Here is a 26966-nt window from a genome sequence, read left to right as displayed (position 1 = left end):
TCTAATACTTCGGGTACGTGTCCACGATCCAGGTTATGTGGCATTCTGGAGGCAGAATCTTTTCGCTGCTTTTTTCCGTGCAGGAGACTCAAGCATCCACACACAAGAAACTGACATGCTGCGATAGGAAACCCGCTGTTTACGCAATGTTAAACAGAAGCACAGTGGCAAGAGATTTCTATAAATCCATCCACTGTGCTTATACTGTACTAAAATGCAAAATGCAAAAAGACGCTGCATCCACACTATCCTTCCTATTCCCTTTTCTCAATGAAAGGTCTCCCTACAAACTTTAACACTATTCAATCAGTGCTGAAAGCTCCACTGACTAGTGGAAGAAGGCTAATGCTCAAATGTTAATATTTTCATACATTTCCAGGAGGAACAATATAGTTAAATAATGCAAACCTTTAGGATAAAAGCTAAAATGTACAATTATGCAATAATTTCAATTACATTGTCTCACTCTCTCTGTAACTCGTTGGAAAGCATTTTATATTATATTCATTCTCAAGGAACTTTATGGAGGAGAAGCCCAGAATAGAAATTGGCAATAAATAGGTTGTAATGTTTCCCTCTACACATAAGAGCAATACTTTATAACCCGGTTATTTTATGGCCCATGTTTTGTACAGAAGCTTTTACCAATGGCTACAGTTCACTTAGAAGCTGTTACAGATAATCACGCATAAGTAAATGCTGCTTCTAAGAGCAAGCTGCAAGCACACATTTTATATTTACAGCCTCTTGTGCCATAATTGAGGCTGCTTCCTGAGCAAGATAATTAGAACTACTCCAGTGTACAAGTGCCTCAGTATTATTTAAAATATTGTTCATAAACCTCTACCTAAAATATATGTAAAAAAATAATTATGCTCATCAATCTGCATTAAGGTGTATAAATTTAAGACATAACGTCTTAATATCCTCGCAGTAATGGACGCTTAGGGACCAGGTCAAAGTTTTCAAATCGGATGTGTCACTTTATGTGTCTAAAACTCTGCAATGTTTCAGTGTATCCCAGTGATTTAGAGATTGTTTATTCATGACACATTATATTTGATAATATTGGTAAGATTAGGTCGATGTGTTTTGCGTTTATTTATCAAAGTGTCAGAAATTTTCAAAAAAATTGCAATTTTCAAGCTTTGAATGATGATTATCCCTTTAACCCCTTCAGCACTTTCCGTTTTTGGTTTTTGCTCCCCTTCTTCCGAGAGCCGTAACTTTTTTATTTTTCTGTCAATCTTGCCATATGAGGGCTTGTTTTTTGCAGGATGAGTTGTACTTTTAAATGAAAGTTTTACCATATAGTGTACTGGAAAACAGCAAAAAATTCCAAGTGTGAAAAAACTGCAAAAAAGTGTGATCGCACAATAGTTTTTGGGATATTTTATTCACCGTGTTCACTATGTGGTAAAACTGATGTGTCACTGTGATGCCTGAGGTCGGTGCGAGTTTGTAGTCACCAAATATGTATAGGTTTACTTGTATCTAAGGGGTTAAAAAAATCACAAGTTTGTCCAATAAAAGTGGCGCACGTTTTATGCCATTTTCTGAAACCCGTAGCATTCTCATTTTTTGGGATCTATGGCTCAGTGATGGCTTATTTTTTGCGACTCGATCTGATGTTTCTAATGGTACCATTTTTGCGCAGATGCTACGTTTTGATCGCCTGTTATTGCATTTTGCGCAAAACTTGCGGTGACCAAAAAAACGTAATTTTGGCGTTTGGAATTTTTTTGCCCCTACGCTGTTTGCTGATCAGATTAATTGATTTTATATTTTGACAGATCGGGTGTTTCTGAATGCGGCGTTACCAAATATGTGTATATTTTTTATTTTTTTAACCCTTTAATTTTCAATGGGGCAAAAGGGGGGTGATTTGAACCTTTTTTTTCCAGGACGCCACATGACAGCACGGTAGGAGTTGCTCCTTTGACCTTTACAGGGACAGGAAACGCAAGAGGTTAAAAGCCCCTCCCCATCCCCCTTTCCTCAGTGTTTTTCCTGTCCCTGTACAGGACGGACGCAAGTCTTACCGTCGGGATGTACGGGGTCCAGGCGGATCGGGGGGGTCTTGCTCTCTCGTTCCGGCCTGTCAAGCAGCCCCTGGCCGACACCTCTAAAGGAGAGGTCCCTCAGCCGGCCGGTGGAGCAGGAGTTCCCGGCAAAAGCCGCTTCCCTCAGGTGAGGGCTCTCGGCATCCCGCTGTCTGCCGCGGCCATGTGGCACTTCCGGGGGTGCGCGCGCCATGCGTTCCAGCCTGACACGCACGCTGACGCATGTGCAGTGCAAAGACTTCCGCATTTTCCTGGTCGGAATATGGCGGCGCCCTGGAAGGTGGCGTGTGATCCGGGACGGAACACTGGAAGCGGGAACGGGCTCTGTCGTCACCCAAACAGGTATCAAACCTCGGGAACGGGGAAATGTGCACTCTGTGTGTTTCTGTATGACGACCTACTCACTGTTTATTATGTATTATGTACTGTATTTATTATTAAGGGATGAAAGTGACAGGTCAGATGCTAGCCCCCCTGACGAGTCCCAGGGTCACGTAAGTGCAGGTGCGTCAGGAATCTGGGTAGAGCCTGATTCTGTCTCCCCTTCCTTTTAGGATTCTTCCAGACATTGCGCCTCTGGCATTGTGCCTTGCGCCCCTGGCGGCACGCACCAGCACTATTCCTAAAAAGTTCGGAGGAAGTCGGCCAGAATAAAAAAGTGTGCAGTCTGTCATTCACAACTGTCAGCGTCCTGCACTAAAATTAGAAATTTAACCTTGGAACTTTCTAAGTAGATTATGCTGCATGGTGAGGTTGCTGCCTCATGTTTTGCTGGGATCAGCAGACCTCATGTTTAAGTTCAGAATTTACCTGTTGATGGAACCTTATATGGATCCTCCTGTTGTGGTTTAATAACACATTTGATTCCACTATTATCTCACCCGACCGGATTCTGTCTGATTTACTCCTTCTATAGGAGGGAAAATTGTGGATATAACACGGCCTTGTGTGTCTGGAGGGGGATGGGCATTATCTCGCATTGGAACTTGCCCTCCAGCTGAACCTCCAGATGAGTTAATTGGTTCAGGTGTGACTAATTTGGCATTTAGGATACCACTCATGAAGTAGGTGTATCCTGAAGTTCACAGGTGACTTACACTCTTAGGGGTAACTCTGATGGGGCCTCACAACTCTGGCCTCGCGCCTCAGGGTTCTGGCCTCGTGATGACTCTGGCTCACGCCTCACTGCTCTGGCCTCCTGGCTCCGGCCTCCTGGCTCCAGCCTCACGCCTCATGGCTCCAGGCTCCGGCCTCGCGCCTCCTGGCTCGTACCTCACAACTTGGGGCTCCGGCGTCGCGCCTCACGGCTTTGGCCCCAGCCCACACGCCACCTTGCCCACACGTTGGCTTGGCACCTTGGGTCTGTCAAGGCCTCACTGCTTGACGTCTCTGGTCTTACCGTTTCTCAGCCTTGCCCTTCATGGCTTGGCTTCACTGGCTCTTGGGCCTCTGGGCTTGTGCCTTGGGCCTCCGGGCTTGGGCCTTGCGCCTCTAGGCCTGTGCCTCTGGGCTTGTGGCTTGTGCCGCTGGGCTTGTGCCTCTGGACTGGTGCCTTGTGCCTCTAGGCTTGTGCCTCTGGGCTTGTGGCTTGTGCCTCTAGGCTTGTGCCTCTGGCCTTGTGGCTTGTGCCTCTAGGCTTGTGCCTCTGGCCTTGTGCCTGGTGCCTCTAGGCTTGTGCTTCTAGGCTTATGCCTTGTGTCTTTAGGCTTGTGCCTCTGGGCTTGTACCTTGTGTCTCTAGGCTTGTGCCTCTGGGCTTGTGCCTTGTGTCTCTAGGCTTGTGCCTCTGGGCTTGTGCCTTGTGTCTCTAGGCTTGTGCCTCTGGGCTTGTGCCTTGTGTCTCTAGGCTTGTGCCTCTGGGCTTGTGCCTTGTGTTTCTAGGCTTGTGCCTCTGGGCTTGTGCATTGTGTCTAGGCTTGTGCCTCTGGGCTTGTGCCTTGTGCCTCTGGGCTTGTGCCTTGTACCTCTAGGCTTGTGCCTCTGGGCTTGTGCCTTGTGCCTCAAGGCTTGTGCCTCTGGGCTTGTGCCTTGTGCCACTGGGCTTGTGCCTTGTGCCTCTGGGCTTGTGCCTTGTTCCTCTGGGATTGTGCCTTGTGCCTCCGGGCTTGTACCTCCGGGCTTACGCATTACGCTTCATGCTTCTGGCCTTGTGCCTCTGGCCTTGCGCCTATGGCATTGCGCCTTGTGCCTCTGGCCTTGCGCCTCTGGCATTGCGCCTTGTGCCTCTGGCCTTGCACCTCTGGCATTGCGCCTTGTGCCTCTGGCCTTGCGCCTCTGGCCTTGCGCCTCTGGCATTACGCCACTGGCATTGCGCCACTGGCCTTGCGCCTCTGGCATTGCGCCTTGCGCCTCTGGCATTGTGCCTTGCACCTCTGGCATTGTGCCTTGCGCCTCGGGGTTTGCGCCTTGCGCTTCATGTTCCCGGCCTTGCGTGTCTGGCATTGCGCCTTGTGCCTCTGGCATTCTGCCTTGCGCCTCTGGCCTTGCGCCTCTGGCCTCTGGCCTTGTGCCTCTGGCCTTGCGCCTCTGGTCTTGTACATTGCGCCTCTGGCCTTGCTCTCCGGACTTGCGCCTTGCACTTCATGTTCTGGCCTTGCGCGTCTGGCATTGGGCATTGCGCCTCTGCGCCTTGCGCTTCTGTGCCTCTGCACCTTGGACCTTGCACCTCTGCGCCTTGGGCCTTGCGCTTCTGCGCCTTGGGCCTTATGCCTCTGCGCCTTTGGCCTTGCGCCTCTGCGCCTTTGGCCTTGCAGTGGCCTCGTCCCTTGCGCCTCGGGCTGCATACTTCGCATCTTGGGTCTCTAGCATCGGCTTTGGTTAGAGGGGCCTCATGCTTCTGGAACTGCACTTGGCTTAGCCATGATAGGCAGCCATATTTGAGTTGGCCTAGTATTTCTCCTTATTATGGCTCAGAACTGGAATCTGAGTTCAGCTACGGTCCTTCCTTTCTAATCAGTAGTATTCAGCGGTGCTTAGTTGCTTAGCTCTGGTCTTTCATTTATAACTTATGACTAAAGAGAAATGTTTCTCGAGTTCATCCTATGGTGGAAAGAGCTGTATGTAGCCGATCATGGTAATAGCCCCGTTTTCTGTGACGGGTCCTTTGATGGCAATTGGACTGGTTTTCTGGGCCATGGTTCAACGTCCAGAATCTCGTAAATAACCTGTGAGGTTTTCCAGCCTCTTGTGGCAGGGAGCTCCATAGTCTCCCTCATAGGCTCACTGCTCTCATGAGATAAAATCCAGGGTCTCCCCCCTGTCAAATGAACTATCACTCTGTGATTATTAGAGGCCCTCACTCCTCTGGAAGATGTCCCTGGTCACTATGGAAGACTGTGTGGTATGTTTACGCTAGTGTCCGATATGGTGGTAATTACATGCTAATGGAGTATAGTGCATTTCTGGTTGGGTAGTCTGCCCAGGTGGTAGTGGTTTCTTTACACCAGCTCAGGGCAACACTAATCTCCTGTATTTGCTGCCACGGATATGGCAAACCACTTCTTTAAATGCCAATATATATACTGTATACAGTGTATCTGTTGAGGATAAAGAATTGAGTATCCAAAAATACTTAATTCAGCCATTTCATAGACTCAGTTATATAGTTCAGTAGATGTGAACTAACACACATATTTGTGAATGCTTTTGTTTCTTACTAACATGTATATATGTATATTGCATATTCAGTGTATTTTCCTTAAACTCAGTATATACTAGGATATATATATATATATATGTATAGCTTGAAGATGGCCACCATTTCCTGTTCTCCACCCAAGACAGATCGACAAAGAAATTCCTGAAGCCTGGACTGTCCAATCCAAGAAGGATATGTAGATCTCTCTACGTCATGAAGCCCTGACCTACGATACTTGATTGGACTAAAACTTTTGTTCACACCCCCTTACTGTTTGGTCTAGAGTTTCGTTCAAACAATAAAGAACACACTTGGTCAAGAGCCAGTCATGGAGATAGACATAACTGACTTGCTGTGCAGTTATTTTTCATTCTCGGGTGCACACATGACATTTTTAATTAGAAACAGCAGCCGGATATCGAGAGATCCTTTGAGTCTCATCATCATCGTCATTCTGACCTTGACAGCTGGCGCGCCAAGTGTGGGGCCACCGAAAAGGGTGAGTCAGAGCTTCCATTTTCCGGACGTCTGGGGGCTACTCCACAAGTATCCAGGTGTCGCTTGATAGGATTGATCACCCTTCATTTCGCAGGTAACCATCATATACATTGTGTGTGCTGTTTTGCCTGTGGTTCGAGAGACACCTGGCGAAAGTGGGTGGTCACTAGTCCGGAGAATGGTAGTGCACCGGAGACCTAACGGTGTGACTGTCACCCGCCGGTGGGCTAGAAGGACCCAGCTCCCATAGGGGCTAGGTGTATGTTTTAAAGTATCCGGCTGTCTGTAATTAGAAATGGGGTGCTTTTTTTGAGTAGCTGTTGGGTTGTATAAAGTGTATAGTTAATCAAGCTTGTGATTTCTCTGTTTGGTTCTCGGAGAGTTAATTGTCTGTTGTTGTTCATGGAGGGAGAGAAAATGGAGGCTGGGGATGCGGCTGCTGTCTTTGTTCTGTGAAAAAGCAGGGGGGGGGTCTGTTAGAGCCCAGGGATATCCATGACAGTCTTTCTATTGAGAACAAAGAATGCGAGGGGGGAGCAGAAGCAGCTACATCTTTACATTCTTACACTCAGAGGAAGCAAAAAGGTGGGGGCCATATGTCCACCAGCTGCTTGAGACAGAGCGGAGATCAAGTTACACAGCTCGGTCTCTGCTGTCTTTTAGCTGAGAAACAAGGGGGGTGGAGGGTGAAGAGGCAGACACCGGGTGTTAAAACAGCGCAGCTCTTTGGAGCGAGGAGAGAGGAGGGGTCAGTGGGCTAATATACAGGAGGTGGCTGCAGCCTTTGTATAGTACAGCAAGTTGTAATGATTTGAAAGAAAGACAAGTGTTATCTTGGCTTAAATTGGAACAGAACCTGACGGGTTTATGCATTTTTTGGTGTTTTCAGTTGAGTTATTTTCTTTTTGAACAGAAGTATGAGAACTAGCGATTCCCCTGTGTTGCGGTTAACACAGCCACTGTTTGTTAGATATTGAATGTTGAATATTAAATATTGAATATTAAATATTGAGTGTTGAATATTGAATATTGGATAGATAATAGACGAGGCGGGAAGGGTTCTGTTAACTTAAAGTGGATTTAGCGTATTCCCCTGCGGTTCAGGCGCACGTCACTGTCTGCGTGGCAGACGAGGCGGGAAAGGAACTCACTTTAGTTGAGGTAAGGGTGCTGGAGTTAGCGGATTCTCCTGCGTATTAGACGCGAGTCACTGTCAGCGTGTTACAAACGCGGACGAGACGAGAAAGGACTCCATTGGAACGGCCGGTCCAAATAAGCACTATGTATACTTTGTTCAGAAGGAAAACGGTTCTTCTGGAGGATGCCGAGAGCGCTAGTATTCTAGTTGGAAAACGAGAAGGGAAAAAATATACGAAAAATTGCAAAAAGTTGTGTAATATCGTTGGACTACCACTAGATGGCAGGCTGCAACCCATGTATTGAAGTTCAGATTAATCTGTAGTGAGTTTATAATGAAGAACAAAGACCCCATTCACTGTCTGTTGCTGTTTGTAGAATCACTAAATGTTTTTCTCTAGCGGTGCCTCATTGTTCTGCTCTAGAAGTCATTATATCTGGTGCTAATCATATCTCTCCTTTGTATGCTGGAATGCAAATTTACAGGCACTAAAAGTATCCCTGGTTTACTACGTAGTTCCAGACACTCCCAGTACACCCAGGGAGTCACAACATGGATGCTGTACCCGGAAGTCAGGTGCCTGGAACTTCCTGTGGCAGCCGTCTTGCTACACCCACTGATGGCAGTACACCTCATAAGCCACACCCCTCGCAATGGCTCTTTGTTCAAAGCTCTCCACCCATCCCCGGTGGGAGGTGTTCTCTGGTATATATGACTAACACATTTGAATAAGCATAAATAGTATATTTGTTTACTCAGTTATCCCATAAATGCAAGTCAAAGATAAGTAAGTGAAACTTTTACAGAAATGATGTGGAAACAGATCTGTTCACATAAAATTAATTGGTATTTTAGAAGTCCTGCAGCATTATATGATAAAATAAAATAGAGGAAGGTAAATATATATATATATATCTTTGTACTATGTTAGTTAATTTAAAACAAAAATCGTAAACGACTTACCCCTACTGATGTCAAAATGTATCAAATCCATTTGTAAAAAGGAATTAGGAAACATGTATAATGCATCCAATGTAGATATGGGAAATGGATGTGTTCACTGCTACGTCTTTGTTATAACAAAGGATGAGGTTTTTTTTCTTCTTCCTCTCTCGCTTTTAAGAGACAAGGATGAAATGTGTCTTTCCTCAATAGTGACGTAAGTTTGGTTTAATCCTTGGAGTTCAGGATTTCACATTTTTAGTTTGCTGTTTATACCTGAATAGGGAATATTAAATTTTATGGGATGTGCGATATAATTTGTGTTGTTTTTGTTTTTTAATGGCAATTTATTTGAACAATATATTTTTATTTTGTGACTATCACCTTTTCTGTTTTTATGATTATTTCTAAACAATTCATATATTTTTGCAAGTTAGTTGCCCAGTCATAGCTGTCATTTCATCATGTCTCAGTTGTTTTTACTATGAAAGGTTTTTCTTTTCTTTATGGATACAGTGTTGTTTATTGTAAGGTTTTTAAAATTTCCCAGTAATGTATAGTGTTGTGAGATGTACGTTATTTTCAGTGTTTGTTCATTTTAGGTTTTAGTATGTGGCTAATTTATTACCTGCTGTTTTATTTTTTCTTTTAGGGAATACCAGTATACAAATGCTGAATTTTGCCATATTGGTAAATAAACAATTAAACAAGGGGGAATAAGGTATTAATTATATTCTCCAGTTTCTTGGAGGGCGCAGCAGGCATATTAGATAGGTTTTGAAGCTGACCTTTTTCCCATAGGTTATGTTTATTAGATTACTATGAGGTATATCTGTTAACTGAAATAGGAAAGTCTTGTCTTATATGTTTATTTGTTTATTTGTTTGTTTATTTATTTAGTATTCTCAGTCATGTGAGGTATAGATGACCACTAACTGTATTATGATCAGAGATGAAGTTATAAGAATGATCTAATGTATATTTTTAAGTTTTTGTTTTTATAGATGAAACCAGATGGTGGTCGATTCTGCACTGGATATGCTGCTGTTTACACCACATGAGGTAGATCTAAATTCGACCACTCCCTCCAATCCTATTGATACAGGAGACAGTGATGCATTAAATGCCTCTCTTGATGGGTAGAACAGGAGTGGGTAAGAGTCTTTAGAGGTGTATGTAGGTTGTAGATTTTTTTTCCTGTTGTCAAATGAATTAGGTATGCCGAAAAGAAAGTCTAGATCTGAGCTGATGGATTCGGATGGAGATCCTCGCACAGGTGCAGCTGACCAAGAAGCAGTGAACGGGCCTAGAGTTGAGAGTCTTTCACCAATACCGACCATGCCTTGGTGACATTGGTCACGTCAGTGACTTCTGTCACTCCTTGTGTTCTTAAATCCCTACAGGAACAAGCAAAACAACAAGGAATGGACTGTGACATGCAGGGAGCCAGCTGACTGAGGAAGGTCTGTGGATAAAGGGTGGTAAGCTTTCTCTGTCATGAGAGCTCTTCTTAATGATGGCCCAGGTAACACCTGTGAAAGACAATTGTCAGTGTGTGCTTTGGTGACACCGGGTTCAGTACCCAGGTGGGCAGATTCACCCAGTCTTGTGAGACAAGTGCCTAGAACGAAGTGAAAAAAAAACTGTAAAGAGTCCGTAGAAACACCCTGCACCTACTCTACCCATTCTTAGAGACTGCAAACTGATTATAGATGTATATCATGAGCACGTTGTATGCAAGTCTGTGCGTGTTGTGTAAATTTCTCTCCAGGTTTGGTCAGAGGCATTCCTGTGCAGAAAACGACATTATTGTTGAGAAGCACATGAAGGTGGTATGTAAAGAAAAATGTGTTTACAAAAAGTGTATATTTTATAGAAAAGTGGAAACTAGTAAATCGTGTACAAAATGTATATGTTTTGTTTTCTTTTTGTAATAAACAGGTCTTTATGTAAGATGTTTTTGGTTTAACATAGACATGTATATTTTTATATAATTGACTGAATAGTGTGATAAACAGGTGTATTCTCCAATTCCAGATCTTAAATCAGAGCTATTAGCATATGGTCTCCAGGCAGGAGACTGATTGATCCTAAAGGACAAGCGAGAAAGAGCCATGAGTCAACACTAGAGGAGCTGATCCAACCGCAGAAAAATCTATGGATCCACATCTCGCATTGTAGAAGGGTTAATCAACCAGAGCTGCACTGAGCGTTCTGCTCATACTTATCCTTTTCAGAAAACCCTGTACAGTCTTAGACCAGCATTGCCAGAACAGTTAGAAGAGAGGACTTAGAGAACCTTGAGACATGGGAAAGTCCAACTACAAAGGGTGAGGACTCGCCTAGGAGTCCTTGGTCTCAAACCGGTGAAGAAAACCCCTTTCCCCTTTCCGCCCATGTTTCAATGTTCAGTTAGGCAGGTTTTCCGATAAGTCTTTCTACCTCTCTTCCTAAGGGAACATAGTACCCTTAGAATTCAGAAATGGCAGAAGTAAGTCTTTAGGGGGGACTGTTGAGGATAAAGAATTGAGTATCCAAAAATACTTAATTCAGCCATTTCATAGACTCAGTTATATAGTTCAGTAGATGTGAACTAACATACATATTTGTGAATGCTTTTGTTTCTTACTAACATGTATATATGTATATTGCATATTCAGTGTATTTTCCTTAAACTCAGTATATACTAGGATATATATATATATATGTATAGCTTGAAGATGGCCACCATTTCCTGTTCTCCACCCAAGACAGATCGACAAAGAAATTCCTGAAGCCTGGACTGTCCAATCCAAGAAGGATATGTAGATCTCTCTACGTCATGAAGCCCTGACCTACGATACTTGATTGGACTAAAACTTTTGTTCACACCCCCTTACTGTTTGGTCTAGAGTTTCGTTCAAACAATAAAGAACACACTTGGTCAAGAGCCAGTCATGGAGATAGACATAACTGACTTGCTGTGCAGTTATTTTTCATTCTCGGGTGCACACATGACATTTTTAATTAGAAACAGCAGCCGGATATCGAGAGATCCTTTGAGTCTCATCATCATCGTCATTCTGACCTTGACATATCTATGAGGTTTGGCCACCTACATTTGGGACGCTTTTCTCACATCCAGATTCCATACCCCGCTGTCCTTGGCATCTGCATCTTGGGACTAATGCTTCCTTCAACTGGTCGGATGATGTACTTGGCTTGCTAATATCGGAAGAAGTGCCTTCCGGACTCCAACTCTTCATGTCTTAGTTTTCATGACGGTCCTTCTCATTCCTCTAGGTCCAGTAGTTATGCATTGTCATCTTGGGCTTCTGGAGCCAGATTGTGAACTCTGGCGGTACGGTGGGCTGGTCTGTGCCCAGGGGTAATCGTTTGAACCTAGGAGAGTTGATGACGGTACTGACCTGGTTTAATAAGCTCGGACAAGTTTATTCTTGATCTAGCCGATGGTCATTCTATCGGGCTGTGGTTTATTCATTCCTTGATAGGCTGTTAAGGACTTTAACTTCTATTCTATAGTTGCGGTGTTAAGAATGTTAATTTAACCCATTTGGGTATGTCTCACTGTCTCTGGTCGCTGTAGTGTAAGCTGTCTACCTCATTTATTCTCATTCCCAACATGTAGGGCTCCTTCACTCTTTGGACGTCAGACGAGCAGTTCTGGCATATTTGGAGGCTACCCGGGCTGGCGCGTAGATTCTGCCCTCTTGGTGCAATTTGCGGGAAAGAACCGAGGGAAGACGGTGTCTAAGACGACTTTGTCTCGGTGGGTTAGGTCCGCTATTTCAGCTACTTACCAATCCGCGGGTCGGGACCTCCCAACTCGCATTGGGGCCCACTCCGCCAGGGCTCTGTCCACTTCTTGGGCGGAGAGGGCGGCGGTTTCCTTGGAACTGATTGTCGTACGGCAGCGTGGTCGGGTCCCCACACGTTTTGTAAGCATTATACACTGGGCCTTCTCAACGATCAGCACAGGTTGTTCAGTAGAAGGGTTTTGCAGGCTGTGGTCCTCCCCTCATAGGGATTACTTTGGCATTCTCCTACCGTGCTGTCATGTGGCGTCCTGGAAAATAGGAATTACTACTTACCGGTAATGATGTTTCCAGGAGCCAACATGACAGCACGCTTATTTCCCTCCCGTCTGATTATATACCGTGTGTTGTACGTTCTGCATTAATAAACTGGTGTTATCTCCCATCCTGGTGTGGTACTTTAAAAAACACTGAGGAAAGGGGGATGGGGAGGGGCTTTTAACCTCTTGCGTTTCCTGTCCCTGTAAAGGTCAAAGGAGCAACTCCTACCGTGCTGTCATGTTGGCTCCTGGAAACATCATTACCGGTAAGTAGTAATTCCTATTTTTTTTTGTTTTTTTTATTTTTTTAAACTTTTCTTTACTTTTTTTTTAGTTTTACTAGTCCCCCTAGGGCGCTATAGCGATCAGCAATCCGATCGCTCTGCACTATCTTCAGATCTCAGCTACAAAGCTGAGAACTGCAGATACGGTCCTTTGCTTTCAATGCCGGCTGTATTCCGGCATTGAGAGGAAGGGAGTCATGTTAGCTACAGGCGTCATCACATGACCCTGTGCTACCATGGCAACCACCAAAAGTCACGTGATCGCGCACGTGACTTCCGGTGGGGGCGGCGGTAAGTGAAAATCATGCCCGCGCGCATATACATCTCACTGCCAGACTTTGGCAGCGAGATATAAGGGGTTAAATGTTCTGGGTGGAATGCGATTCCACTCGGCACATGCAGGCACACATGTCAGCTATTAAAAACAGCTGATCTGTGCGTGGATCGCCGCATCCTGCCTGCGACAGGGGGCGGGGCTTAACCTCACACGCTCCATGACGGATAGATCCGTCAAAGGTCGTGAAGGGGTTAATCCAGATAGTCACACCTCACTAAATAGTTAATAAATAACGTTTGCCTCATTTATGCTTTACATCAGCTCCATCTGGAAAATGATCTTTTATTTTGTTAGGATGCTAAAAGCTTTAAAATTGGAGCAGTAATTTTTCATCTTTTTCAAGGAAATTTACGAAACTTATTTTTTAGGGACTTACTCAGTTTTGAAGTGACTTTGGGGGCCTATATATTGGAAAACCTCAAAGTGACTCCATTTTAAAAACAGAGCATACTCAACAGTGCAGTCTCTAGGAAGAACACAGCGAGGAGATCGCAGCACCCTGACTTGTGGCCCCGCAGGTCAGGACCCGCCACGTCCAGGACGCAGCGGGACCTGATCGTGAGCACATACCTGCTTGTTGTGGCCTGTGATGATCGCAGCTCTATGCCCAGGGGCTGGCGCCGGCAGGACTTTACTACAATTGAATCATTTGCGGTGCCGCGCAGAGCTGCTGTCTGCGTTATACCAATGGCTACCGCCGGTCAATCAGATGCAAGGAGGTGATGTCATACAGTGACATCATTTCCTTGCATCTGATTGGCGTGCAGCCGCCATTGATATAGTGCAGACAGCTCCTCTGTGCGGCACTGCAAATGTAATAAAATTGTAGTAAATTCCTGCCAGCGCTGACCCCTGGGCATAGAGCTGCAATATTCTTGGGGTCTGCGGGCCGCAACAAGCAGCCACGGGGACCGTATACGGCCCCCAGGAAGCATGTTTGAGACCTCTGCACTAGAGTTTCAGCTATGGTGGACATCTGCTGCTTCTTCACCATCAGGAGATGCTACTTACTTATATCTAAGTTCTGTTTTAAGTCATGTTGGTGGGCAATAAGAGGTTGTTCGATGATTAAAGCACATTTTAAATAATAGATATTGGAAAAATAAGTTTTATAAATGGATCGGTTAAGAAAAACGTTCCTGTGCTGAGTGTCAGATCCCTACCAATTTATTATTGATGGCCTATCCTGTGATAGGCTATCAAATATCTATACCAAGGCAACCCCTTTAAAAAAAACATCCTTTTTAGAAAACCAATTTACATACACTTAATTTCTGTGCCCTAGATTATGAAAAATTGTAAAATAACTCAGGAATACAAAAAAACTGGAGTGAATCAATACAATTCCTAATATTCTGGCATAAATATATTGAAAGTATTGTGAACCAATTAAGAATCCTCTGTACCACTTCTTTTCCTCATCTGCCTGCAAATGACGATTGTATGTAATGTGACTCATTTATCAAAAAATCTTTGCAGAGTAAAGTTGGGCGCACAGCAGACTCACCAACTGTGCATGCACTTTGTTCACAAATCTGGCCCATCTGGACAGATTGGTGCATCCATATTAATAAATCTTTTGCACTGGAGCTGTACCTTTACATTTTGCAAGTTTAACCAAAAAACTCTACTATGATTACATTTCTTTTTGCTGCTTGTGTATGTTTTTTTTACATACAGTATAGATAATTTATTTTATGTAACAAAACAGCCACAGAGTTGTATGAACTAACCTTCAGTCAATGGAGATTAATGAAATAGAAATGTGAAACCTCATTACTCACCTTGAAGATTGTACACTATCTACTGTCCAACTGGCATCATGACAAATCCCTTTGTGCTTCAAACTTAATAAAAACATAATTCATTTTTCAGGCTGACAGGGACAGAATAAATCCTCTTCATAAAATATGTGCATACTGTATGTGTGTATATACTAAACACAAACCGGATGGAATAGCATGCCGCTGAAAGATGCTGTGGTAGCCATGTTTGTTCAGTATGCCTTCAATTTTGAATAAATCCCCAATAGTGTCACCAGCAAAGCACCCCCACAACATCAAACCTCCTCCTCCATGCTTCACGGTGGGAACCAGGCATGTAGAGTCCATCCGTTTTCTGCGTCGCACAAAGACATGGTGGTTGGATCCAAAGAGCTCAAATTTGGGCTCATCAGACCAAAGCACAGATTTCCACTGGTTTAATGTCCATTCCTTGTGTTCTTTAGCTCAAACAAGTCTCTTCTGCTTGTTGCCTGTCCTTAGCAGTGGTTTCCTAGCAGCTATTTAACTATGAAGGCCTGCTGCACAAAGTCTACTCTTAATAGTTGTTCTAGAGATGTGTCTGCTGCTAGAACTCTGCATGGCATTGACCTGGTCTCTAATCTGTGCTGCTGTTAACCTGCAATTTCTGAGGCTGGTGACTCAGATAAACTTATCCTCCGCAGCAGAGGTGACTCTTGGTCTTCCTTTCCTGGGGTGGTCCTCATGAGAGCTAGTTTCTTTGTAGCGTTTGATGTTTTTTGCCACTGCACTTGGGGACACTTTCAAAGTTTTCCCAATTTTTCGGACTGACTGACCTTCATTTCTTAAAGTAATGATGGCCACTCGTTTTTCTTTACTTAGCTACTTTTTTATTGCCATAACACAAATTCTAACAGTCTATTCAGTAGGACTATCAGCTGTGTATCCACCAGACTTCTGCACAACACAACCCCATTTATAAGGCAAGAAATCCCCATTATTAAACCTGACAGGGCACACCTGTGAAGTGAAAACCATTTCCGGTGACTACCTCTTGAAGCTAATCAAGAGAATGTCAAGAGTGTGCAAAGCAGTAATCAAAGCAAAAGGTGGCTACTTTGAAGAACCTAGAATATAAGACACATTTTCAGTTGTGTCACACAGTAAGTATTTCATTCCACATGTGTTAATTCATAGAAATTGATTTTAATTAACTGTATGGCATAACCCAAAGAACAGACGGAGTTAGATGGTATAGACATGTTCAAAATGGAAACTATTTTTTTACATATATTAGTCACCATTTATTAATAAGGTTGCACTAAGTTTCAGTCTGCAATCTTCATGCCTGCATTCATTTTCAGACTCCCTGGTATGTAGTTTGCAGTGGGATCTAAGCTTCTCCCTGAGGGAATGTCACACATAACATTTTGATATTTAGCGCAAAAAAATTAACTTTGGTCTCATCTGACCAGAGCACTTTCTTCCACTTGCTAGCTTTGTCCCCTACATGGCTTTTTACAAACTGGAAATGGGACTTCTTATGTCTTTCTTTAAAAAAAAGTCTATCTTCTTGCTACTCTTCCATAAAGGCCAAATTATGGAGTAAATAACTAATAGTTGTGCTATGGAAAGCTTCTTCCATCTGAGCTGTGGATCTCTGCAGCTCCTCCAGAGTGACCATGGGCATTTTGGCTGTTTCTGTAATTCTGGAAGCAATTGGTCACGTCAGGATTTTATTTAGGGGTATCAGAATACAGGAAGCTGAATACAAATGTACGCAATGATTTTCAGATTTATATTTTTAAAATATTTAAAAAACATTATTATATCTTTTACACTTCACTAATACTTGCTACTTGGGGTTCTATGAAGGGGTAAGTGCAAACCTGGATATTGGTAATGCAGCTGATGTGATTTATTTGGACTTTGCAAAGGCATTTGATACTGTACCACATAATAGCCTTATACTAAAGCTCCAGAAGCAAGGACTAGGGGAAACTATATGCAACTGGGTAAGGAATTGGCTAAAAGATAGGAAACAAAGAGTAGTCATAAATGGAACATTCTCTAAATGAGCTATAGTCAGCAGTGGGGTGCCGCAGGGATCTGTGCTAGGACCAATTCTTTTTAATCTCGTTATTAATGACCTTGTGGATGGGATTGATAGTAAAGTTTCAGTCTTTGCTGATGACACCAAACTATGTAGGATAATAAAAACTGACCTTGATAGTACAATATTACAAAAAGATCTGGATAAGATGTCAGAATGGGCAGATACTTGGCAAATGAGATTTAATGTTGATAAATGTAAAGTAATGCACCTAGGATGGAGTAATCCTATAACTGCATATACATTAAATGGAAGTAAACTCGGGACTACAGAACAGGAGAAGGACTCAGGTATTCTCATTACAAATAAGCTGAATAGCAGCTCTCAATGTCAAGCAGCAGCTGCTAAAGCAAACAAGATTTTAGGGTGTATAAAAAGAGAGATTAGATCCCGTGATCCCAACATATTGTTGCCCCTCTATAAATCACTTGTAAGGCCACATCTGGAATATGGGATCCAGTTTTGGGGTCCACATTTTGAAAAGGACATTCAGAAGTTAGAGTCAGTTCAAAGGCAGGCAACTAGACTACTACAAGGAATGGAAGGCCTCCCATATGATGACAGGTTGAAAAAGTTAGATATGTTTAGCTTAGAAAAAAGACGTCTCAGAGGAGATCTCATTTATATGTATAAATACATGTGTGGTCAATATAAAGGACTGGCACATGACTTATTTCTTCCAAAGACAATATTAAGGACCAGGGGGCACTCATTACGAGTGGAAGAAAAGCGATTCTGATAGCTAAATAGGATTAATAATATTATATGAAGCAAATCAAGTGATGTGTATTTGTGCAATGAAGGCAGGTGTGGACTAAGGATATCAACACCCTTTATGAAGAAGGTCACCTCACCAAAAGTGTTTTGAAAAAAAAGGCACACATTAATTGTCAACGCATAATTATCCAGTACTGTCATATTTCAGGCCTGTAATCTCCAGTTACAAGGTATTACGTGCTCAGAGATGTGGCCAAGGTAAGAAGGGTTGAAACCAACCACCACTGAACAACTACCAAACATATTGCCAGTGCTTTAGAAGACTTATCAAGTAGGGGTACAGGAAAAAAAATCGGGATATTTAAAAAAACAAAAAAAAAAAAACCATGATCTTTATGTAGAACTATGCTACATGACAGCACTGAAGTCTCCCCTGCTTGACTGCCAGTAAAGGCATTAAAGGGGTGGTCTGGCACCTAAAATTTATAAAATTTTTAATTATCTTTATTATATTATTCCCTACATTTATCCTTGTCTAGCCTGAGGTCTATTTCTATGTTGTTTACTAAAATGATTTTGGATGGCAGCATGTCCTGTATAAATGGGCAAGACATACTGGGGACGTTTCTCTCAGCATGCTATGCTCATGATATCTTGCTCTCCCCTTCTGAACAGAAATAATGCGGATTAATCAACAAAATTTATCAATGGTGCCCATCAAACTCCATTAAATGGGTTTTCTGGAATTTTTCCAAATTACCTAGTCAAGGTTTGAATTCTAAAATAGTGAAATAAGCAATGTTGAATCCACTGCCCCAGCATTGCTAATCGGCTGGTCTTATCATTCTCATCATTAATGACTGCTACGAGTCGCTTGCCTCAACAGTCACATTCAGTTGTCACCACTGGGCCACTGGTTAGCTTCAGTGGTTAGGCGACTGCAATTATTACTTTTGGTAATTGGAAGGACCACTGGAGCGGCAGTGTTAGGACTGATAAGTTATTTTAGAACATTCTCTACTCTTTGACTCTTTGTTACTTTTTAAAACTTTCTGAAATTTTAGAATCCTTTTTGTGGTGTCCATTATTTTGACTGGATGAATAGTACTACATGTTGGGTTCCTATTTTATTTAGGTCTGATAAAGTGTAGCCATATTGTATTCATTTTTGTAACTGATCTCTTTCTTGTAAGCACTTTGTTGAGTTTTCTTGTTCCTGGGGAGCGTATAAAGAGTGACAAACACTGCTCTTTAGGATAATGTTAATATCCATCTCTTTTTATTGCAGATTTGCACCGGGTTGCTGATGTAGACTCTAAATGTAACTTACCATGACGTTAATTTTTTAAGTTGGGTATATAAGCCATGAATTAGAAAAAATATCCAGCCTTACACTGTATTCAAAGGGCAACTATAGATGAATGCCAACAAAGTGCCCATTTGGCAGGCTTATGGTTGGATGGATACCCTTTGTATGATTCCTTTATAGTATTGTCTTTCTAGAACAAAAAATACAAAAAGAATATGTTTAGGTGTGCACTTTTAACTTTGAAAGTGAGCTCTATAAGTATGTGATTTGAAAGGTGACTCTAAACTGCATATGCCCTTATCCTTTATTAAATGACTTCACATACGATACTAGCAGAGAACCATACGTAAAAAACAAACAAAAAAGTTTTGAACCTATGCAGGTATGATTGACAATGTCTCAGGCAACCCAATTGATTAATCCACAATCAAAGGCAATAATATTATTTTTTTTTACAAAAAGTGCATTCCCAGTATAGGGGAAGAATGAGTCTTAAGATCTCATTCCTATAATGCATGTCTGGTGGTCCCCAAATGTCTTGTCACAGAGGAGAAAAAAGGCACAGGTAGGTTAGATTTTAACCCGTCAAATCCTTGTTCCGCTTGGAGACAAATGGAGACATATCTGTCTGGTGGCACCGTGGAAATAAACATGCATGCTCAACCAATCCATGCATGCTTGGGGATTAGACTGGATAACCTAACTTTCCTAAATCATTTAAGAGCAATGAAAAATATAGTATATGATGGGTTTGAGTATTTCTGACCCAAAAAGCAAAGATGTGCACAGTGTCACACTGCATTATTTTCATGGTGAAACATTTTCCACACAATTTTGTGAAAATAAAGATCCTAGGTGCTTTTTGTGATGGCTATGATAATATTTGCTGCCTGGCAACTGCACTTGAATGACAGCTACATATCCATCACTTGAGAGAAAGAGTAATATTATGGTAAAAAAATGCTAATATAAGATAAGATTGTGTTCTGCACAATATATTGCAACTGATTGTGTGTTCAGAAAAAAGGTGAATGTAGAAATGTAAAATGCATAGAAATATATGAAGCTTGAAACATACACTGTACATATAACAATTGCACCAAGAGTACAGCACCCACGCGAGGTCTCCTTGGGGTGTCCTGCAGGTGGTTTACAGTTATAATTTGCATTTATTTTGACAATTAGTGTGGAATAATAGTCATTAACCAGCAACTGGAGGGACAAGAACTTAGCATTCTAAAAGGAATCGTTAGCAGTGCCCTACCTTGAGCAGGTTTTCGCTGTCAGATCTTGGTCCCGCACCACAAAGACAGGTTCGGAGAAAAGACTTGCTCTAAGATGCTGAGCAGTTATTTGTTTAGCTCTGGCTCTCTTTATTCTGCTCCTGAAGCTGGTGTTGAATTGAGTCTCATTCCTTATCTCTCTGCAGGGGGAGCGTGTGCATGTATGAGACAGATGTAGAGGGAGAGATGTAGTCAACTGGAGGAGAGCTGTAAGAAATATAGAATTCACAGCAATAGGGAATGACAATTTACAAAAAGATCGGTGCAAATAGTAAAAATGATAGCCAAAGAGGAATGTCAGACTCCGTTCACCTGTGAGTTCATAGAAACCATTAGGCTTACCGATAATTTTGGCTGTAAGAATTGCACAGTATATATTGCAACTATATTCTTGCTATTAAAAATATTGGAACTTGGACAAAACTTCAACAAGCCCTTGACTTTAGAACCCCACTTATGTCAGTGGGGTTTATTAAGATTTACCAACTATAAAAACAGATAAACTAAATGAAAATATTGGGTATATTAAAAATATTTCAAGTATGTGCGCACCATATAAAAAATATATTTATGGAAGCTTGGTCTGAATCAAGTTGTACACATATCTGGAAACTGACGGCAGTGTGGGAGACAGAGGTGGACATATCTTTGGTGCAACCTGTGCAGCCTCACAAGGACCCAAGAGGTAAGGGGGCCCATTTTTATCTCCTAAGCAGGTGGAGTTGTGGTGCGTTTTGGACTGGAAAGGGCACATATACTGTTCTTGCACAGGGGTCCTTTTCTGTCCTTCTCCACCAGTGTTGATAGATGATCGTGCAACTCTTTTTTCCCCACAAACCATGCCATCTTTATACAGGCTTTACCCCCTCCTCCACTGTCCCAATTTCCATTTCCTGAATGTGCCATTAAGCACTGTGGCTCTGATGATGGAAAACCATGATGTCACACAGAAGAAATCTTCTGGAAGCGCTGGTTTCTGGGAGTATTCAGGGGACTTTACTGTGCAGATTTGCCATTTTTTCTGGAGATTCAGGTCTGTCTTTTTCTCTCTGAATCATCAAATGCTTGCTGTAGAGTTGACTAGTAAGGTGTTACCCCTAGACAGTGCAGTATTTCTATAGAGCTTAAGATCTCAAGGTACCCCGCTACTGTTTTATGCTATTTGTGTTGTGAAGATAATATGATTTAGGTACTAAGTATGTTGCAAATATATTAGGTACAATTACTGCTACTAGTGAATTACAGGTCCTCAATGTAGCAGAGCCAGGACCGTGTGGAGGCCAGCGCTACCTAGTGGTTGAGTGAGAACAGTGGTAGATAAGATGTTAGACAATTTAGGGGAGGAATGACATATGGCCAGTGCATTGGTTAGAGAGATTGGGCTTGTGAGGTGAGTTCTGTAAAAGGGTTGAGGAGTAAAGATGTAGCACAGTGTCATAGGCCAGGAAGGGAAATCTAAGGTAACTTTTTAAGGTCCTGAGTGACGCACCCCAGGGCCTGTTGGGTACTCGGTCCCGGGCCTTGAATCACTGAGAACTGTCACGGGACTGGCCGATGTCCGGTTCTGGGACCCTGGGGGTCGCTTAAAAAAGGTGAATAAAAAGTGAAATAAATATATAATTAATATTAATTAATATTTTTCGTGACGCCACTTTCGGTATGTGGCTACGTGGTGAAAGCCGCCTCTGCAACGTCTCTCACTGCTGGGGCTGGTGGTATTGAGCAGCTTGGATGTTATGGCCCTCTGCAAGTAGAGCTAAGCCCCAGGGTGGTAGTAGTATGTTGAAAGTTGGTGGTGCATAGGTGCAGGAAGAATTCAGACAACACAGGGGCTGCATTTTAACTTGTTCTTTACTCACTGGTTCGGTGAAGCTGCAACCCGGCTGGTGCTGGTCTCTACCAATCTGGGCCTCAGGTAATCCGGTATTCCTTTTGTCCCAGTGCCGGTGTAGTGACCTGATAAGCTTTACTTCCATGCACCGGTCTGTAATTGGTGGGTCCCCGTGGCCTGAAGCATTCTGGGGCCCCTCCTGTTGTCACAGTCCTGGCCCATATGGCAGGCAGCTTGAACCTTTTTTGGGTTGGAACTCTTTCCCCGTTACCGATTTCCCTCTTTGCTGCTGTGCCCCAACACTAACGTTGGTGAGGAACCCAGATGATTCCCTCACCGGGCAGATTTATCAGGTGAGCTTGAAGCGTCTTCCTGAACTAGGGCTCTGCACCCCACTGGTGCCTGGTCCCATGAGTACTCACACCGTACCTTCCCTGGCGACCATACTCCTCTTGCCCAACAAGTCACTTCACACTCTCTGTCTGAACACCAACTTCCGACCGACCGACTGCCTGTCTGGCTGTCTGACTGTCTTTCAAGATGTCTGTCTCCCGTCAACTCCACTGACTAGTCCCTCCTCCTCTCGGGTTTTTGACTAGCAAGTTGGATAAGTGCCGACCAATAGGTATCCATCCATCAGATCCGTCTCTAGCCTGTTACCCAGTCTGGGAACAAGGACAGAATTGTGTGTGTCTCAATGGTATTTACCGGCACAGGTCTTCCAGGAACCCGGGGTTAGCACTGCACCTGTAACTGGCTGCAATATCCTGTGGCACCTGATGCCTCAGGGGCGCCACATGAGCTTACAGCTCACCGCGGGAGGCTTAGGGAATTTGCACGACTAGACAGCCGTCGGGGCCCAGAAGAGGACAGTGGTGAGAAGTGTAGTCGAATAGAGACACAGGTGGCTGTCAGCTTGCAGATGAGATCCAAGATAGAGGGCATAGGTCAAGTGAGAGTACCCCAAAATATAGCATCAGCAGAACCATCAGGAGTGAGGCCATAGTTGTCATAGCAGTGGAAAGAATTCAAATATGACAAGGAAAACTGTTATTTGGCTCTAGTTTTCATGAAATCAAAGAGTGTGTTTTACTGTTACATAGATTAATAAATAATTAGACCATGTAGTTATTACTTCTACAAATATAAAACTCCACATGTATTGTCAAACAAGTTTTATTAGATGTATTCAGAGCAAACTCAAGTGTATTTAAATCTACTATATAATGAAATAATTCACATGTCTAAGCACTTTGAACAATTATAATTTTAACTATTAATATACGTTATTGCACAGTACAAAATATGTGTCCTTAGTCACTGGATACTCGGCTTCTTTTTACTTGTCTCTTGTATTCAAGCATTGGATTATATCTTTGGTGTCCAACAGTAATCTGGAAGCATCAAAGGATTCCAATTACCCTAATATCTTTTTTCCATAGTCGCAATATCCTGGTGAAATCGCTCACCGTGCTCGTCACTCACTGCTCCGCAGTTTGGTGCAAAGAGGTCTAGATGCGAATGCAAGAATTGAATCTTTAATGATATCTTGCATCCAAGATTATGATAGACCTGAAGAAGATTTTCCATCAGCTCTTCATAGTTGTCTGACTTGGTGTTTCCTAGGAAATTTGTTACCACTAACTGGAATGCTACCCATGCAGCCTTTTCCTTGCCATGCAGTAAATGGTGAAACTCCTCATCTTGCAGAAGCACACAAATCTGAGGATCAATGAAAACTCCTTCCTTTATTTTTGCTTTACTCAACCCTGGAAATTTACAAATGAGATACTTGAATGCTTCTGCATTTTTGTCCATTGCCTTTATGAAGTTCTTCATGAGACCCAACTTGATATGCAATGGAGGTACAGAATTTTCTGTGGTTAGACAAGTGATGGATGAAGAACATTTTTAGTCCCCGGCTGCAGTGCATTTCTGAGAGGTCAGTCTCTTGTCTTGTAGCGTTCTTGTCTTGATCAACTGTCCCATTCACATAGGAAACAACAGTACTTTGTGTAACCAACCTGGAGACCAAGAATGATGGCAACCACCTTTAAAGGGAACCTGTCATCAGAAATTTAGCTATAAACCTAAAAGTTTCCCCTTCTGCAGCTCCTGGGCTGCATTCTAGCAAGGTTCCTCTAGTTTTTCTGGCCCCTTTTATACCAAAATAAACACTTTATAAAGTTGTACCTTTTCGTATGTAAATTTCGTAAATCATCCATGGGGGCGGGCTGCCTGGTGTCCGTTACTGTCCTCCTGCCGATTTACGCCACCCCCAAACGCTGAATTTCAAACCTCAGGACGCCGCCCCTGGGCGCCCGGGGTCCCGCGCATGCACTGTGCGACTGTAGCGGGACTGTGCACTGCGTGCACATGTGACCGCTGGTGACGTTTTGCGCAGGCACGAGGTTATGGGTGGCGCTGTGAGTGTCATCAGCAAGTGCCGGCCATAAACTCGTGACCGCACTTTCTCCTCTTCCTCTCAGATGCCTGCCGCATCTCCACATTAGCTATGGTGTCCTGCCCCATCCGCTCCTCCCATCTATTTCCTGCTGCAGGGCAAGATGGGAAGGAGGTGACGTCGGTCATCTGGCCAGCGAGCACTTGCGCAGAACGCTGGAGGAAGAGGGGAAAGTGCGGTCACGAGGTTATGGGCGGCACTTGCTGATGACACTCACAGCGCCGCCCATAACCTCGTGCCTGCGCAAAATGTCACCAGCGGTCACATGTGCACGCAGTGCACAGTCCCGCTACAGTCGCACAGCGCATGCGCGGGACCCCGGGCGCCCAAGGGCGGCGTCCTGAGGTTTGAAATTCAGCGTTCAGGGGCGGCGTAAATTGGCAGGAGGACAGTAACGGACACCAGAGAGCCCGCCCCCATGGATGATTTACGAAATTTACATACGAAAAGGTACAACTTTATAAAGTGTTTATTTTGGTATAAAAGGGGCCAGAAAAACTAGAGGAACCTTGCTAGAATGCAGCCCAGACGCTGCAGAAGGGGGAACTTTTAGGTTTATAGCTAAATTTCTGATGACAGGTTCCCTTTAAGTCACCACAGAGGCACTGATCCTGATCCCTATCCTGATCTCCTATTTTGCAACCAAAATACAGATTGTATGCATTCTTAACCTTATGAGTCAAGTTTCGCTTTTGGGACTCAAAAGTCACCTCACCACAGATATAGCATAAATTATCTGCTTTATTAATGCAAGTAAGTGTGACTGATAGAGGGAGAACATGCGCCTTTTATAGAGTTGTGTGATGCAAGTTTAATTACGCTTGCATCATCTTTCTTTCTTTGGCATCTACCATTGGTCATTTAGAGATGATGAAATACTGATGACTCAATTCATTAGTCATTTGGAGATGATGCAATATTGATGAAGCGATCCATTAGTCAGTTGAATGGTTCAAAACTGATGATGCAAGGCTGATGATGTATTCCTTGCCTAGCGTTGTATTAAAGAATGTGAGAAATATTGATGCACCCCTGTATCATAAAAACTAGAGCCAATTTCAAAATGTAAGCATCATTTTCGTTTTGAGCACTCCAAAATTAGTTGGATTCAACTGTTTTCATGTCTGAACCAATTTTTCTTTTGACTAGTGTTACCTATAAACATTAACCCTTTAACGACCGCGGGCGATAAAATTGCGTCCTAGCGGTCATAGTGTTAATTTTCCCCGGCTACTGCCGGTAGCCAGAAAAGATCTGTGCCTGCCAAGCACGAGTGGAACCGTTATCCGCCCATGCCTTTTAAGCCCTTAAATGGCGCTGTCATTAAGTGTACCGATCCGTTTAATTTATTGGCATTTCTGAACTCAGCGATACCAAATATAAGTCATTTTTTATTGTTTTATTCTCAATGGGGCAAAAGGGGGGTGGTTAAACTTTTAGTTTTTTATTTTTCAATATTTTTTAAAACTTTTTTAAAACTTTTATTTACTGAGTTTACTAGTTCCCCTACGGCACTTTATGGCTGTACACTCTGATAGCCATATCAGATCAGCAGACCTGTGCTGGGATTATCGTGGGAGCCCATGGTAATCGGGGAAAGGCGACCTAGGATGTACATATATGCCCTAGGTCGTGAAGTGGTTAACAGGTGCACAATACAACCGATCGCACAGGTGTCATGGTAGGTATCAGTAGATGAAATGCCACCATCAGTGCTGATAAAACCAGAATTACCCTTTAAAAATATGCCTCAAGACGTTGTTTATACAGGTGTTGATGAGTGGGTATGCTGGAGTCAGACTCTCCTGATTCATGGAGAGTCTTATGTCTGTTCAGGAAACAAGAGCACCAGATAATTGCCGTGCACCTCTGTATGCACCTTGTCACTAATCCCACTTCAGTCCCTGCTGGAGTAAGATATGTAGTGTAGCAAAATTTCATGAACGGTAGTCACAAAGACCCCAATTCTGCCCCAATTCCACCCACTTTTTTGTAATGGCTTAAAATCCCGCAGTGCCCGCAAAGTCCTACTGCTCAAGAGCACACATGTGCAGGTCCATCTGAAGTTTGCCAATGAACACCTGGATGATTTTGAGAGTGATTGGGAGACGGTGCTGTGGTCATATGAGATAAAAATTGAGCTCTTTGGACTTAACTCAACTCGCCATTTTTGGAGGAAGATAAATGCTGCTATGACCCAAAGATCACCGTCCCCACTGTCAAGCATGGAGGTGGAAACATTATGTTTTGGGAGTGTTTCTCTGCTGAGGGCACAGGACTACTTCACCGCATCAATGGGATAATGGATGGAGTCTTGAACAATAAAATCCTCAGTGACAACCGCTTTTCCTCCACCAGGACATTAAAAATGGGTCATGGCTGGGTCTTCTGGCACAACAATGACCCAAAAAATACAGCCAGGGCAACAAAGCAGTGGCAAAAAAAGAAGCACATTTAAGGTCATGGAGTGGCCTAGCCAGTCTCCAGATCTTAATCCCATAGAAAACTTATGAAGGGAGCTGAAGCTCTGAGTT

The 26966-nt window shown here is 43.2% G+C and overlaps 1 protein-coding gene across 1 annotated transcript in view; it reads right to left on the bottom strand.

The window, feature by feature from the left end:
• Positions 1-20249, bottom strand: part of RASGEF1A (RasGEF domain family member 1A) — a 759117-nt gene extending 738868 nt beyond the window's left edge. The window contains exon 1 of the mRNA XM_075349030.1: positions 20119-20249. The gene's annotated coding sequence lies outside the window, so the exon portion shown is untranslated. The remainder of the gene's footprint in view (positions 1-20118) is intronic.
• Between the last annotated feature and the right edge of the window lie 6717 nt (positions 20250-26966).

Source organism: Anomaloglossus baeobatrachus, chromosome 5, assembly GCF_048569485.1.
Source record: "Anomaloglossus baeobatrachus isolate aAnoBae1 chromosome 5, aAnoBae1.hap1, whole genome shotgun sequence".
In the NCBI taxonomy this organism is placed as follows: domain Eukaryota; kingdom Metazoa; phylum Chordata; class Amphibia; order Anura; family Aromobatidae; genus Anomaloglossus; species Anomaloglossus baeobatrachus.
The sequence above is the reverse complement of the archived record's forward strand: the minus strand, read 5'-3'. Positions and strand labels throughout refer to the sequence as shown.